Raw genomic sequence first — 14,182 nt, forward strand, 5'->3', positions numbered from 1 at the left:
AGAGCAGAGGTATTAGGAGGTCCTATCAACTTCAAAACTGCCAGGATTTTACCTTTGGGTCAAACTATCCCTTTTCTTGTTCTTGTCACGGTTATGCAAATCACTGTGAAACACCAGTGCCATAGAACTCTTCTGCCGGAGGGAATCTCCACAAAAGCATGGAAAAGTTTTAAAAAGGAAAGGCAAATGAAACCCACTCTCTTTAACTCATTGTGGAAGAAAGTTATCTCAAAAGGAAATTCCTGAAAACTGCCCTGGCTACTGTGCCTGAAGTCACACAGGTTCCACCTCTACTCCTGTCCCAGGGAGGAGCAATGACACTGAGAGCAAAGATAATTTTTTTTTAGCTCTGGGTGCACAAAGGATCATTTTTTGGTCACAGAAGGATTATCTTCTCTTCCTCACCACCAGATAAATGACTGAAACTCCTGAGCAAGCAATGGTAGTTTGGGTTTCCATTTAACTCTGTTTCATTCTCCAACAAATACTGGTGAAAAAAACAGTGAGCACAACACCCAAGAGGCAAGAAGTTGAACCAACAGTCTGGGAAGGTCTCATGGCCTGGAGCCAGGGGGTTGTATCTCACAGATTAGCTGCCTGTGGTGCAGACCAGCATGCTTGGAACAGACATGCTGATAGATTAGAAATTCCATCCTGATTTAATGGATTTAGTCCCAACAGTCTAGGACATAATTAAATCTTTTAAAAAAGATTAATCCACCTTTACTACCTACCATTTATCATCTCTAAACACTCATAGACAGAGTGTGTGTGTTAGGGGAGGGGGGCTACAGACGCACATATTTATTTAGAGAAAAATGCTGTTTTGTTAGTAGGAACAATTTGCAGATTTGTCTGGGCTCAGAAAATTTCGTAATCTCTCGGGCAACTCCATTTATTCCAGCTGCAAACAGAGGCTGTGCCCAGATGATGGCGCCTACAAATCACGGATCCCTCGTCCATAATCATTAGGTAATTCATTCTGCCGGGTTATGCATTGTGGGCTTTAGGGTTTATTGCAGAGGAAAATAGAAGTCTCATTGTATTGCAACCCCTCAACCACCAAACCCCCAAACATTGCAACCCCTGCCTCCCTGTCCCCAGAAACCACGGGCTGTGTTATGGTGCTGTGTTAAATTAGCTTTTACAGCTACCTTCCATTTAGGGAGAAACAGCACCAGAATAAGATATAAGAAAATACAAAGGGTTTAGACTAAAGGTTCTTCATCCCGTGGGAAATGCATAATTCAAGGTATTTGTAAATGTGTTTGTGATGTGCTGAAAAGCTGAACTGGAACAAAATAAATAAACCCAAGCAACCAGACCTGAGAATCCCAATCCTTGATGGAAATCAGACAGGCAGGTTTAGATGTATTTTTGAGGGGATTGTGGGATTAGGGTCGGCTCACTGAAAGGCTGCCCTGGTCAGCAGTAGCCTCACACCAGAATGCAGCTCTGAGTGCTGGGCAGTGACTACCTTTTATACAGCATAGCTTATGTTCATTTTGGAGGGGAGAAGGAAATAAAGCTATTGAGGAAATAACAGTGTGGAGGGAGACAAGATTAATTCTAAGTGAATCACACATGTTTCAGGGATTCAGGGTCTGCACAGAGAGTAAAAATAAAAAGCTTCAGACCTAGTGAATGAAAATCAGCTCAGCAAAGCATTTGAGTTTGGATGTTTATCTGGGCCTGGTGTTTTCAGAAATAGAGTTCTCTCTGCATATTATCTCAAATAGACGGGGATACCAGAATGGAAACAAATTGGTGAGAAAGTCCTGTTTCCTAATATGAAGATGTTTTATTTGAATTTTGTGATCATTGCTAATAGAGGTTCAGGTTTAACACACCATTTACTCCAAATATATGTGTTCAGATACATAAATGTTAATTCTGACCTTTGTCTACTAAGTACATCTAATGTTCCTCACATATTTCATTCATCTATAATAAATTACCCGTTCCTTCCAATTCTGTATGTTCAATGTCCTCCTAAAGATGCCCAAAAGACGGGGGGAAAAAAAAAAGCTGAGGACCAGAGATATGCCAAATTGATTTCAGATTTGGGAGCAGTCCCACATAGTCTAGAATGTTCCTGTAGGAAAAAAAACCCTCCAAACCAAAAAACAGAAAAATAATAAAACACCCCAAAACCAAACTTGTGAGCTTTTTCTTTTTGGCAGGGAGGATTTTTCTAGCAGCTTTCAGGTTTGCTATTTGCTGGCCCACAGAAGCATCACTTTTCCTAGGTCTTGTTCAGCGTTGAGAAATCAGTAAATCCCCTGAAGCTCAAACATCCCAAGCCTTCAACTAGAAGCTTGGCAAAAAGTAACCAGTACCTAACCATTAATAAAACTCCTGGCAAGAGCTGAAGCTCAAAACTCCTCTCAGAGTTGTGCATGGCCAAGAAAACAGGGCACTCTGGTGCCCTCCGTGTACCTCCTCATCCGCACCTTTCTGTGCTCCACGGGATGGTCGGACTGCTGGGCTGTCTCCCTTGGGAGGACACTCCTTGCCTTCCTTTGGGACCATGGTGGGGGAACTCATGGGCATCTCCCTTTCTCCTTGCTGCAGAAGCCACGTGCTCCCAGCTCCACACTGCATCCTCACCTCCCTGCTGAGTGGGACACACCATGTGGGAAAATCCATCACACCGGTCCCGCTGAGCCCAGCTTTGTGTTACAGCCCTGCAAACACTTAGCCATGAGTTATTGCTCCTCAGAGACTGCAGGTAACACATGTCAAGTGAGGCAAATTCACACTGTCTTGTCCTCAGATGATTTCCAGTCTAAATTCTAAAGAATCTGATTTCTTTCTCAGCACAGCCGGTATCTGGTGGCTGATAGAGCTTCACTCAGGCTGGCAGCAGAGAAAGTGTTTCCCAGCTTTGCTGGTTGGGTTGCAAATGGCATTCGTGCTAAATATGGTGTTGGTTTCAAGATTTGGAGAATTTTCTTCGTATGCTTAAAATCAAGAGTGCTATGAAGACATTACCTGATTTTAAGCCGTCACGACCAACAAGAGAGACAGCACAGAAGGTTTCATTATGAAAGACAAAACCAGGAGTATTTCCAGCTATCTTGTGTGATATTTGATTAAGTATTACAGATACCTTTGGCTAAAGATACGCAGTGCCTAAAGATTACCATATTTTTGTTCTAACAGTGACAAATGTGTACACACCTTGTCTGTGGTGCAGGGAAGTCAATACATGTGCAGTGCAGAGTGTCAGGAGTTTGGTGTTTACTGACACACCACCTACAAACCAAGCATCCAAATTACCAAGTAGGGTCTCCTGATTCTTGGTTTTCCCAGGGCCATTTCAAGTGCCGCAAACATGGTTGCTGAGGGTTTAAAGACAAAAATAAAAAGCCTCCAGGAATGCACGGTTTAAAGCCACAATCCTGCAAATGCCTTACTGTGAATTTCTTTTAGTAACACAGATGATAGATGTACTAAGTAAGTTTTCTCCTCGTAAAATGCTAAGAATAGTTTAGTCCAAAAATGGCATCTTTGACTTATTTAAATATTTCTCTCTTTCTGTCTAAGTGTTGGGGATGTACTTTTTCTGAAGAAAAAAAATTGATGAGATATTTCAGCAACTAGAAAAATTACAATTTGGGTTTAAAATTGATTCTGAAAGAAAAAAATTAACCAAAGTGACTTAAGAGGTGGAATCAGAGGCCTGTTTGAAAGACTATGATGAATGTCTGAGACTTGTGCCAAAGACTGTTTTCCATCAGCTCAGTGTGGATCCAAATGCCCTGGGCACTCCAGAAGAGAAATGATCTGGTCGATCAGCAAAGGAAATGAAGAAATCCTGCTTGTTATTTGTTGGTGTCTGTTGGATGACCTTTTAAATAAATAAATAAACCTCAACAAAAATGCACTGAGGTTTTAACTATCATAAAATTCATTAGCCTGGGGAGGATATGAGGGGATCATTAAGTCCATGTCAAAGCAAAGTTCAGAAGTTATTAGGACTAATATGGGAATGCTTGAACACCAGTGTCTTGCATCTGCCTGACTATTTTCAGGAAAACATACAGAAATTTAATTGTCTTTTTCTTTTAGGACTTCATTATAGACTTTTGATAGACTGAGTTTAAGTCTGTCAATAGGCTTAGAAATTTCTAATGGAGGAATAACACACACACACACACAGATGAAGTAATCTATAGAAATTAAGTGAGCATTCCTATAGAAAACCAGACCATAAAATTCCCAGAATTTGCCAGAAGCAGTCACACATTTTTTAGAGTCCAACGAAAAGCTTCTTAAAATATTTCCAAAGACTCAGTTCCCAGTACTTTGTAATAGTTGAGCTTCTTTAGTCCTGTCACCAAAATCACTAGTCACTGAGAACATGAATACTGTCTGAAGAGCTGAGCACTCCCTGGAGTTAATGCATCCCTACCGCTGCTGCCAGCAGTGCTGATGGCAATGCACAACCAAAGCAAGGCTAGAAACTCAGGTCTAAATAAAAATACTGGCATTAATAGAGGGGGATACCTTAATTCTATTCTGCCCACAGAGAAAATCACCATTACTGGACTCTACAAGCCAATCAGACTCTGCAAGGAATGTACTGTACTGCCTTGCATCACCTAAATACCTGAAATGCTGTCACTGGGCACAAAGCCATGACATAGCTTAGCATCCCTTGGCTGGAATATTAATGAAATTAAAATAGGTGATATGAGTGAGATATTTAATTTTTCAGAAGCTCTGGCATTCCCCAAATTAATGAAATAAGCTTCAGGATATGCTAAGGTAAATACAGACCCAAACACAGACATCAGGGTTAGCAAACCAGAAATGTCTCTCTAACTCCCCAAACGTGCTACAAGAGAGTATGTGTTTATTTATATCCTGTTAGAGGCTCACATAAGATATTCAGATTTTCTGGAATTGGTGACTTATTTGTGAACTGAGGATTAATATATTCTTAAGAATGAAGAAAAAAACCCTCCAAACCCCTCAAGGTTTTATTTGCTTTATAGCAATCCTGTTCTTGCCAATCGCTGTGTTCAAACAAACTTCAAGCATCCCCCAAACAAACAAATAAACAAAAAAGCAACACTCTCCCACCCAGACCAGCAATCTTTCTCTGCTTTTTTAAATCTGACAATAAACCCATTTTCAACTTTAATGGGTAGTAAGAGAGAGCAGGTAGAGGACCAGGCGTTTCCTATCCTCAGCAAAAGGAAGCAGCCAGTCCAGCAGTGATCGTCCATAAGAGCAGAAGAACAGAAATTCTGTTATTAGAAAGTTTCTCAGCTGTAAGAGCTAAGAGGGACAGCATAAGTATTTTTGCCCCAAATGGTTCCTCTGAGGAAATCTGGGATTTCAGAAACTAAGAACAAAAGGATAAAACAGAAAGAAAAAAGCCCCACAAACTAAACCAGTAAAATACAGATTGACTATCAGGAAACAGTTCCATAGGAAGAAGCTAGAAGTCTGTAGGATGTTCCGTGAAGAGGACATTTTTGGTATGGAAAATCTCAGTGTTACAAACAAATAAAGCTGGAACTGGATGAGACAACGCCCTTGAAATTCTAATTGTAAGAAAGGCTCATCCTTGCTTTTTCTCAGCTGTGCTAGTGCCACTGAGGTAGGGTGCCACACAGGCAAGGATGAGTCAGGTCTGCAAGAACAACTGAGATAACAATCCTCATATTTGCATGGCAAAAATGCTAAAGCTTCAAGATTTCTCTTGTTCAGAAAGCTCTTATTACTACTGGTAATGAAGCATGAGCCAGAAAAAGCACAGCTTGACAATGAGATCCCAAGCTGAGCTTGTGGATAGGCAGGGGAATCCCCTCTCCTTACACCTAAACCAGCAAAAAACTTCCCACTAAAAACTTGCTGAAGAAACTAAACACTGCGGTGAAGAATGACACTTTTTCAAAATCCCTTTCCCAAGGTGAACTGTGTTTCAGCAGCCCAAAACCAGCACGAGCTCAGCAATGCTCAGGAACAGCTTCAGCTACTTCCACAGCTGGAGGGTTTGGCCTCCAGGCTTGGACTGATGGACATGGAGGGGGCCCAGTCCTGCCACTGCTGCCTGGTGCATGGAGGGGAATTCCATAGGGAATTCCATGTGCCACTAGCAGACAGGATAGGTGCCTCCACCCAGCTATTCCACGTGTAGGGCAACCCTGCAGGCACCAGTGGTGCAGGGAGACCCACTGGAGAGGCTGTGCTGTGATGCCCACCCGAGGCATGGGGCAGGAACCTCCATGGCAGCATCCTGCTGGCAGGAGACACAGTGTTTCAGAGCGAAATGGGTTGGGAAATGTGAGGGAAATTAGTTAAATTTGCAGCAAGGGGTTGACTCTTTATGTGAGAGATGTTTCTTTTCTGGTAGTAAAAGTTGCTCCTACAGAATTCCACTCTTTTTCTTTTTTTTTTTTTCCATTGCAGCTGCTGCTTCTTAATGGGGCGACAGACTATGCTGTCTGTATTAGTCAGCAGTCGAGGTAAGAGAGTAGCTTTGCCTGGTGATGCCAAGCCTCAGTGTAATTTCTGCAGACATCCTCATCTGAAAACACCTCGGGTGACAGTTTGGCAGGCACGCTGGCATTTCCAGCTGAGTCCCTGCTCCTCCTCATTGAACTTCAGCACTGCCTAAAGTCACTAAATGAGACAGAACCCCCTCTGCAGCAGGAAGGGTAAAAACTGTGTGAGAACTATTCTGTGTCTGTATATCTAGATAAAGCAAATGAACTAAATGTAGGAGGGGAAAAGGAAATACAGAAAGTGTGGCCAGGGGTCACAGCTCTGTCCATGGCAGGACACAACTTTCTGACACCCTCTGCCCAGGGCACATGTGTCCTCAGGGCTGCTCTGGGGCAAACCCCACAACCCTGAGGTAACATCTGCGTTGGGATGAGCCCTTGTCTCTGCTCTGTTGTTCAGGTACCTCTCATCAGCATTGCACTTGCTGAGCTCAAAGGAGAGGAAACACACAGCTCTCACACATTCCTGTGAGTTTTGCTCTCTTGGCCCCATCAGTGTGCAGCCACTGCAGCAGGGATTTTGCTTTAGAGACCTGACAGCCCAAGTCAGGCCTCTTTCTAATCTCACTATTCCCCTTGAAAAGCAAACACGTTTCTTTTGAGACCACAGAGAGCACTCACTCCAGCCTCTTGGCTTTCACTTGCTGCAGATACTTTGAAAGACTAACTCCTGTTAATTAGAAAAAGATAAACAAACTCAGACCTTGCAAGTGCAGGTCTTGCACCGGCCGGTTCCAGAGGGGAAGAGGCTTTGGAAGTTGGTTTACCAGACACGTTTCTGAACCGTCCCTTGAATTAAACCAGACCCCATTTATTTTCCGTGCCTTCTGAAAGCTACATTCCCAGTGAAAAGAAAGTAACATATTGATAACAGCATGGTCTGCCACAGGAGAGGATCGAGAATCACCCACGCGTTGCCTTGAAAACAAACAACCCCCAAACAATTGATCAGTCACTGCTAGTACAGAGGCAGTCTATTATGGATAAAAATACAGGTGGAAAAAATTCATCAGGGATGTGCAAATACCTCCATTTAAATTCAAGCACAGTAAAGCAAACTTTACTCCTATAAACAGGAGCAGTGGATTATGGATGCATTTCTCTCAAGTCCTGGCAGAGGGGGAATGCATTTCCAGGCGAGGGGACCCAGAAAACTGAGTGATTTCCCTGTTGAAGCTGGGATTTCTGAGGTGGCTTAACCTGACTGCCAGGAAAGGTGGAAGTGCACCACAGGCTGCTGTATAAATTGCTGGTTTGGCTCCCTGTGTGTGATCTGAACACAGCCCCAAAGCTGAGCTCTGTATCTGCACGCCCAGCAGCACTGCAACAGCCCAGACATCAGCCCCCCTGGGGCAGCACAGTGCCAATGGCACAACTGGCCATGATCACCCTGGGAATCTCTCACTGGATATGTGAAAGGTTTATTTAATTAAAAATTTAAAAAAATTGACAGAGCAGTCTATGGAAAAGACACCAGGAAGGCTATGAAAGACCATCTGTGTACACTGGGGGGGTTTGTGTGCACATGTGTGCACGTGTGACAAAGAGACAGTGAGAGCAAGACCACTTCAGCTCCTCACCTCAGTTTCTACTGATTCCTTCCCCACCCTTTGCTGTAGCTGCCCATGTGGATGATGCACTTCTCAAAGGAAAGGCTGACACTTGTGTTGACATACTAAGCCTGACTCAATATCATCCTAGCCTCAAACAGAACTTGTCTTGCATGAAGAAGGATATTAGCCAGACTTTTAAATCCAGAGCTAAGGAAAATGCCAGCTGAGAGTGGTCCCAATACCTTTTTGTTTTTAATTTGAGCTTCCCTCTCCAGCTATGGGCACACAATGCAGTGTCCAATTTTAGTTTAGTCTGTCCACTACTCACCTTGATTTTCACAGCATTGCTTTGGAAATCTTCATGGCTTTCTCAGCAGAACTGTGAACTTCAAACGGCAAAACCAGACCACAGCTGTAGAGCTCTGCCACTTTCTTGCTGACATTTCTGCCTAGGAGAGAAAATACCACAAACTGTCTCAAATAGAAAAGGAACAATGACAAGAATTCACTCGTTTCCTTGCAATAGAAAACTTGAATTTTGAAAATTCAGGTAAACAACAATACCTAAAAGCACTAAATATGATTTCACCCTCAACTTAGGAAAATGAAAGAAAAATTTCAGTATTCTGAGTTTTCTTCTCCACCATGACCATGCAGAGTTACCCATCTGTGCTGGGTTGACCTGGGCTGGTTTCCAGCCATCCATCCAGCTGCTCTCCTACCCTCCACTCTTCAATCGGAGATTTCGTAGTCCATCTACAGAACAAATGGTTTAGACAGCTTGTAATGCCTAGTAGTACCCAAATTATAAATTTTGTGAAAAACTTTTATAAAAATAGGGTTACCATAAAATATCATCTGTTCATATACAGTCAAACCCTCTTCCCTGTGCCTAGTCTGGGGATTGTAACCCTAACTTCTGCATAAGTGATTCCTCTCTGGACAATATGGTGGCCTTGCATTAGAGCTTGAAGCATAATTAGTTCATATGAGAGAGAAAGTATAATCTATTTCTCAAAGTGTGGCTGGTTTCAGAATATATAAATTCTATGTAGATAGAAATTATGGAATTTACATAGAGAGGGAACAAATTCAGTGTGGAGAATGAGAAGAAAGAGTTACCTTAAATTTTGCTACTCAGAAGACCATTCACAGAGTGCAGTGGGTTCTCTTGTAACCCTAAATTATTTGGAGTTGAATTTTTTTTTTTTAAGAACAGCAAATCAATATAAAACAAGACTATGCCTATAAATGGAACCAAAAGAAATTTATCACCTTCCATTCAATCAGGAAAAGAAACACAGTCTGCCAATTTTTTATCCTTACTATTTTTCAGTCCTAGAGATTTTTCCAGCAACATCAACGTCATCAAGCAATATATGGCATCAGCTGGTGACTGTTTATACTTCAGTGCAGGCAGATGATATATCTCTACTTTCCTTGCTTGAACTCCATTCCATCTCCCCTCTGCAATATCAGAAACAGGAAAGTCCAAAAAGTTATTGCATTAAAAGTTAATATAAGGAAAAAACAGGTTATTCACTTTAACTGGGAGAACGGGGTCCCTGATGAGAAATCACAAGTCTGGGATGGCTTCCAAAGGCACAAAAAGGTGCTAAGGCTCATAACCATGGAAAGTCAAAGGTAGTCAATGGCTTGATTGCACTACTCTTTAAATAGTGACAGTGCCACCGAGCTGAATTACTGCTCAAGCTGGAATGGCCGGGAGTCGTTTTCAGTATCTCTACCATCATCTGTTCCTCCAAACACATGAACACTGTGCAACTCCTCAGTCTCAGAGCTACACTGTGTCTTCTCCTGGTCCTGCAGAACAAGTTGTTCCTTCAGTGGGGTAAACAGCTGCTGCAGGCAGCGTGGGCTGTGTGACAGCCAACCTTGAGCAGGAACACCAGGAAAGTGGGACAGGGAGACAGGGAGGTGTCAACACCACGAGTCTGTTGAGGGTGCACAGAGACTGCAAGGATACCTTTGCTGGTATTTCCTTGCATACCTTAATCATGACATACCTGATACGAGGGCATTATTTGGCAACTTTTGTCCTTGGTGTAAAGCTTTTTGGAAAAAAACTCCAATATTAATTGTTTAAAAATAAGATTTTAAAATAATGGATGGGGGAAGCAAACAAAAACCACCATAAAAAAATAATAAAAGGCTCCTTCTCTCTGCCAAATCAGCCGTGCTTGGCTTACAGAGAGGTCATTCTTTGTTTTGGTTCACACAAATTCCTTTCCAAAAGCTATACTTTACACAGAGAGGCTTCATTCAAATATGCAATTAAATATTGCTTTCCTGAACAGAAGTGGCCACACAGAGCATGCTGTCAACACATCCCTGCAAGATTTCTCCAAGAGTTCAGCAGAATAATTAGCTTTGGTGCCGTTGCACAGTAGTTTTTATCTATCAGAGTTTTATCTTGCCTTCTCTCAGTGGTGAGTCTGAGAGAAATTCTGAACGTTTGCCTCATGGGTCTAATCATCTTATTGATGCTCAAAGCGTTTAAATGTGATCTGCAGCCCCTTCACTCTTTGACATTCCAGTTCTTAAGAAAAGTCAGATATTTTGGCAGGTGCTTAGCTCAGACTTGTTCTTTAGGCTATAAGGCTTTTGCCTGTCTAATTAGCTGTGGCAAAAAGCTGAGAATGTTGACAATCTGGGGATGTGAGGTAATAAAAAATAGATTATTTACCAGCAGCAAATTAAGCCCTCTAAGAACCAGTGTGATGAGTTGTGCCCCTCTGACAATTCCCTGTAGCAGATAGATACCACTGTCTCCATCTGTCTATCTTGTGCACAGCGTACCTGACGGCATGTTTCTAATCTATTTTCCCATGCAAAAGAATTGATCCACCAAAGCCTTCAGAGACTATAGAAAGTAACCTTTCTGGTGACAAGAAGCAAAATCTGTCTGCTTCCAAAGATGATTTTTCCCGGTTTCCTTTGGGGCAGTGCAAATAATTGGCCAAAATGACCAAACTCTGCTTGTTACTAGAGGAACAGCGCAGTTGTGCTTCTAGTGTGGACTGGCAGATGATGGCACGGGAGAAAAGGCAAGTATGGATGATGGATGAGGTCTGGCTCTTCAGAAACAAGGAGAGTCATTACTCAATATGCTGCCTGCTCTGCTCCATGGCAGCGTCTGCCTGGCTCTGGCTGTGAGGGAGCCGATGCTGCCGAGGGGCCGGGGGGACAAACAGCAGCTCAAACTTGAGCACAGAAAAATCCACATCGTCAAAAGTGAGGAATGGAGGTGACATGACTTCTTGCCTAAGCACATGATCAGCAAGGCAGAGGGGCACGCAGGTGCTACAGAACATTTTCCCCCTTTTTAAAAGCAGTCTCAGAAGAAGGCCAATAAAAAGTACTCCTTGGAGTACTTTTACTTCCCTCGGCCAATTTACCCCGTCTTGGTTTTACTCCTTTTTTAGATCACACTACTTTTCAAATTCCTCTCCCAAATTGTATTTTAAGGAATGAGGTTCTGGAAGGCTTTTTGGTTTACTCAAACCAGGGTGTATGGATGTGAGAGGATAGTATATGCAGCATATACTATTCTCTCACCCATATTTCTTTAGAAATGCATTAGCCACACTTTCCTGTATGTTTTCACCACTACCTTGTTAGCACAAGGCATTAGACAACCCTTTGGGTCCTGTAAGCCAGTGCAGTTGTCTGATGACAAAGGAATGGCAGTAAAACTTCTCTAGGTTACAACACTTGCTTTTATAATCTTCCTTCCTCCACAAAATGCTGGATCCACCTAATGTCTGGTCATGGATCTCAGATTATGTGCTGCAAGGGATCCTAAAAGTCCAATTCTTTGTCAATGTGTTGATATTGCAAGAACATTATTCTTTTTCTTAGGGAACTTGTTAATCAGTATGGATAGAGTATATGATGTTGTAAAGCTCATGCACTTCATTTTTACAGGAAGCAGAGGTGACATCAGACCTTCCCTTTGGAGTGGTCACACCAAGGTTAATACAGCACCTCAGTAAAGGATATATGGATATGGATATTTTGCCTTTTGAGCAAAGACTCCAAATTGTGTAGCATTTTCAGATACACCAACTCCCTCATGTTTTGGCTTGTCTCATCATCCACAAAAGCTAAATACGATGTCAAGGTTTATTGAGAAGATCACAAAGCAGTATATGCATTTCAGAACAGCGAGGGAATGTCTGAATGAGCTGAACAAACTGACACAGACAAGTTAAAACCCCTTTCACACATCTATGCTAAATTCCAACAGAATTTTCTCCAAGCTTTGGTCTGAAAGTTATACAGCTAAATCCTTACAGAGATGGACAGGAAAGCAAACTGCAGTTTCTCCCATCCATGTAGAAGGCTGGAAGTATCAGGAATCTCATGAGTGTGATTATTGCCAAGAGGTTGTCGGTTCAATTTTAGAGATCAAAGATGATACAGAAACATTCTGTAACTCTGTTTTTTTAAGCAATGTGCAAGGAACAGGTAGGTATAATTTAGCTTAGCAGGTTTCAGAAAGGGATTGAACATTTTAGTGGAACAGAACATCTACAATAATAAATAAGACCGCATAGAAAAAGCCATGAGTGAACTGTGGGTGCAAACCCACATAAATTAATGCAAGGATTTCTATGGACTTGACTAAGCTTTGGGCTGGGTGCTAATGGGTATCAATTAAGATGAAGATTTCTTTATAGGTAAAGTTATCCATAATTTCCTGCTGTTAAAGGTTGTTGCACCTCAAATCACTTTGACCTTTTTAACAAAGGACCTCATGACAGACAAATTTTGATCCGTTGGGCTTTGAGTAGAAAAAAATCAGTATTCTATCTAATAATATACGGTACTTTGTAAGATATTTGCTGAAATAATCCAATGTCTCACTGGTGATCACAGTTGATAGTTACCATTACAAGCACAGACAACATGTAAGCACACAAATTCCTTTTTGATTTTCAGTTTTTCCTTCCTGAGAATACTAGAAAAGACTCAAAAAACTAACTTTCCAATATTACAATTAATTTCAGAGGAACTTAAGGAGCTGCCCGTGTATTGTAAGGCTTTTAAAACAGATACTGATAATGAACTTGGCAGATTTTTAGAAAGCTTCAACATAGTGAAAGAAAAAATAAATTAAAAGAAGCCTATGCAGTTTAGTAGGAGAAAGAAAGTGTATTCCATTATATCTCTTTCTCCTTCCAATATCCGACACTACATTACACTGCACTGAAGCCAAATACTGAAGCAAATTACCTGTCAAGGGGATTTTATCAATAAATAATTGAATTCAGTTTTCAAGGAGGGCCAAGGCTGGTACATTTCCCCCTACAATTGCAACAGTGTCCTGTTCTGTGCACTATAACTGGTACTGCAGCACCAAACATCCATCAGGGAGGCAAAGACTTGGGTGTGGAACACATTTGGAACTAACCCAAAAAAAAAAACAGAAGAGAAAGAAGTTGTATTTTTATTCTTTCTTCTTGAAGTTCCATTGTGAATGCTGAGCTGTTCCTGACACCTTCTGAACCTACTAACTGATCTGATCTGCATGCAAGAGGCTCGTGGCTATCAAATCAAGTCTACTCAATCCCCAGTTTCCACTGAGGAAAGAGGTCTTGCTAAGGGGAAAACTACAGCCTGACACACCATTTACTAGACACAAAGAGTTCCTACACCAGGGGAAGGCGTAGAGGGTGGGCAGAAAGGAGAGAGAGCAATAAAAGCCTGAGAAGGAGCTGGCATTGTCCTGGACACCAGGGAATCCAACCAATGAGATATAAATCTATTGAAAAGCAGGCTCCATTAGTTGCACTGCTCATGGAGCTGCATGTTTACAATTTGGGAGGAAATGGTCTGAAGCTGAAGTGTCAAAGCAAAAAAATGATGGTTTAATGCAGGGTTTGTAATGGGTTCATAAAAAATACAGCTTCTTAAAGGTCCTGGATACAATTACAGTCATCGTGCATTTAGTGCAGTGGGTATTCACTGATCAGGATGCACAGAGCAGCCAAACTAAAGGGGACAGTAGTTTAAATTGCACCAGGGTGTTTAAGTTTACCTATGGGGAAAAACTGTCTGGAGGGCACTGCCTGGGCTGGCTGT

This window comes from Neopelma chrysocephalum, unplaced genomic scaffold, assembly GCF_003984885.1.
Source record: "Neopelma chrysocephalum unplaced genomic scaffold, ASM398488v2 Primary Assembly neopelma1_65b, whole genome shotgun sequence".
Classification (NCBI taxonomy): Eukaryota; Metazoa; Chordata; class Aves; order Passeriformes; family Pipridae; genus Neopelma; species Neopelma chrysocephalum.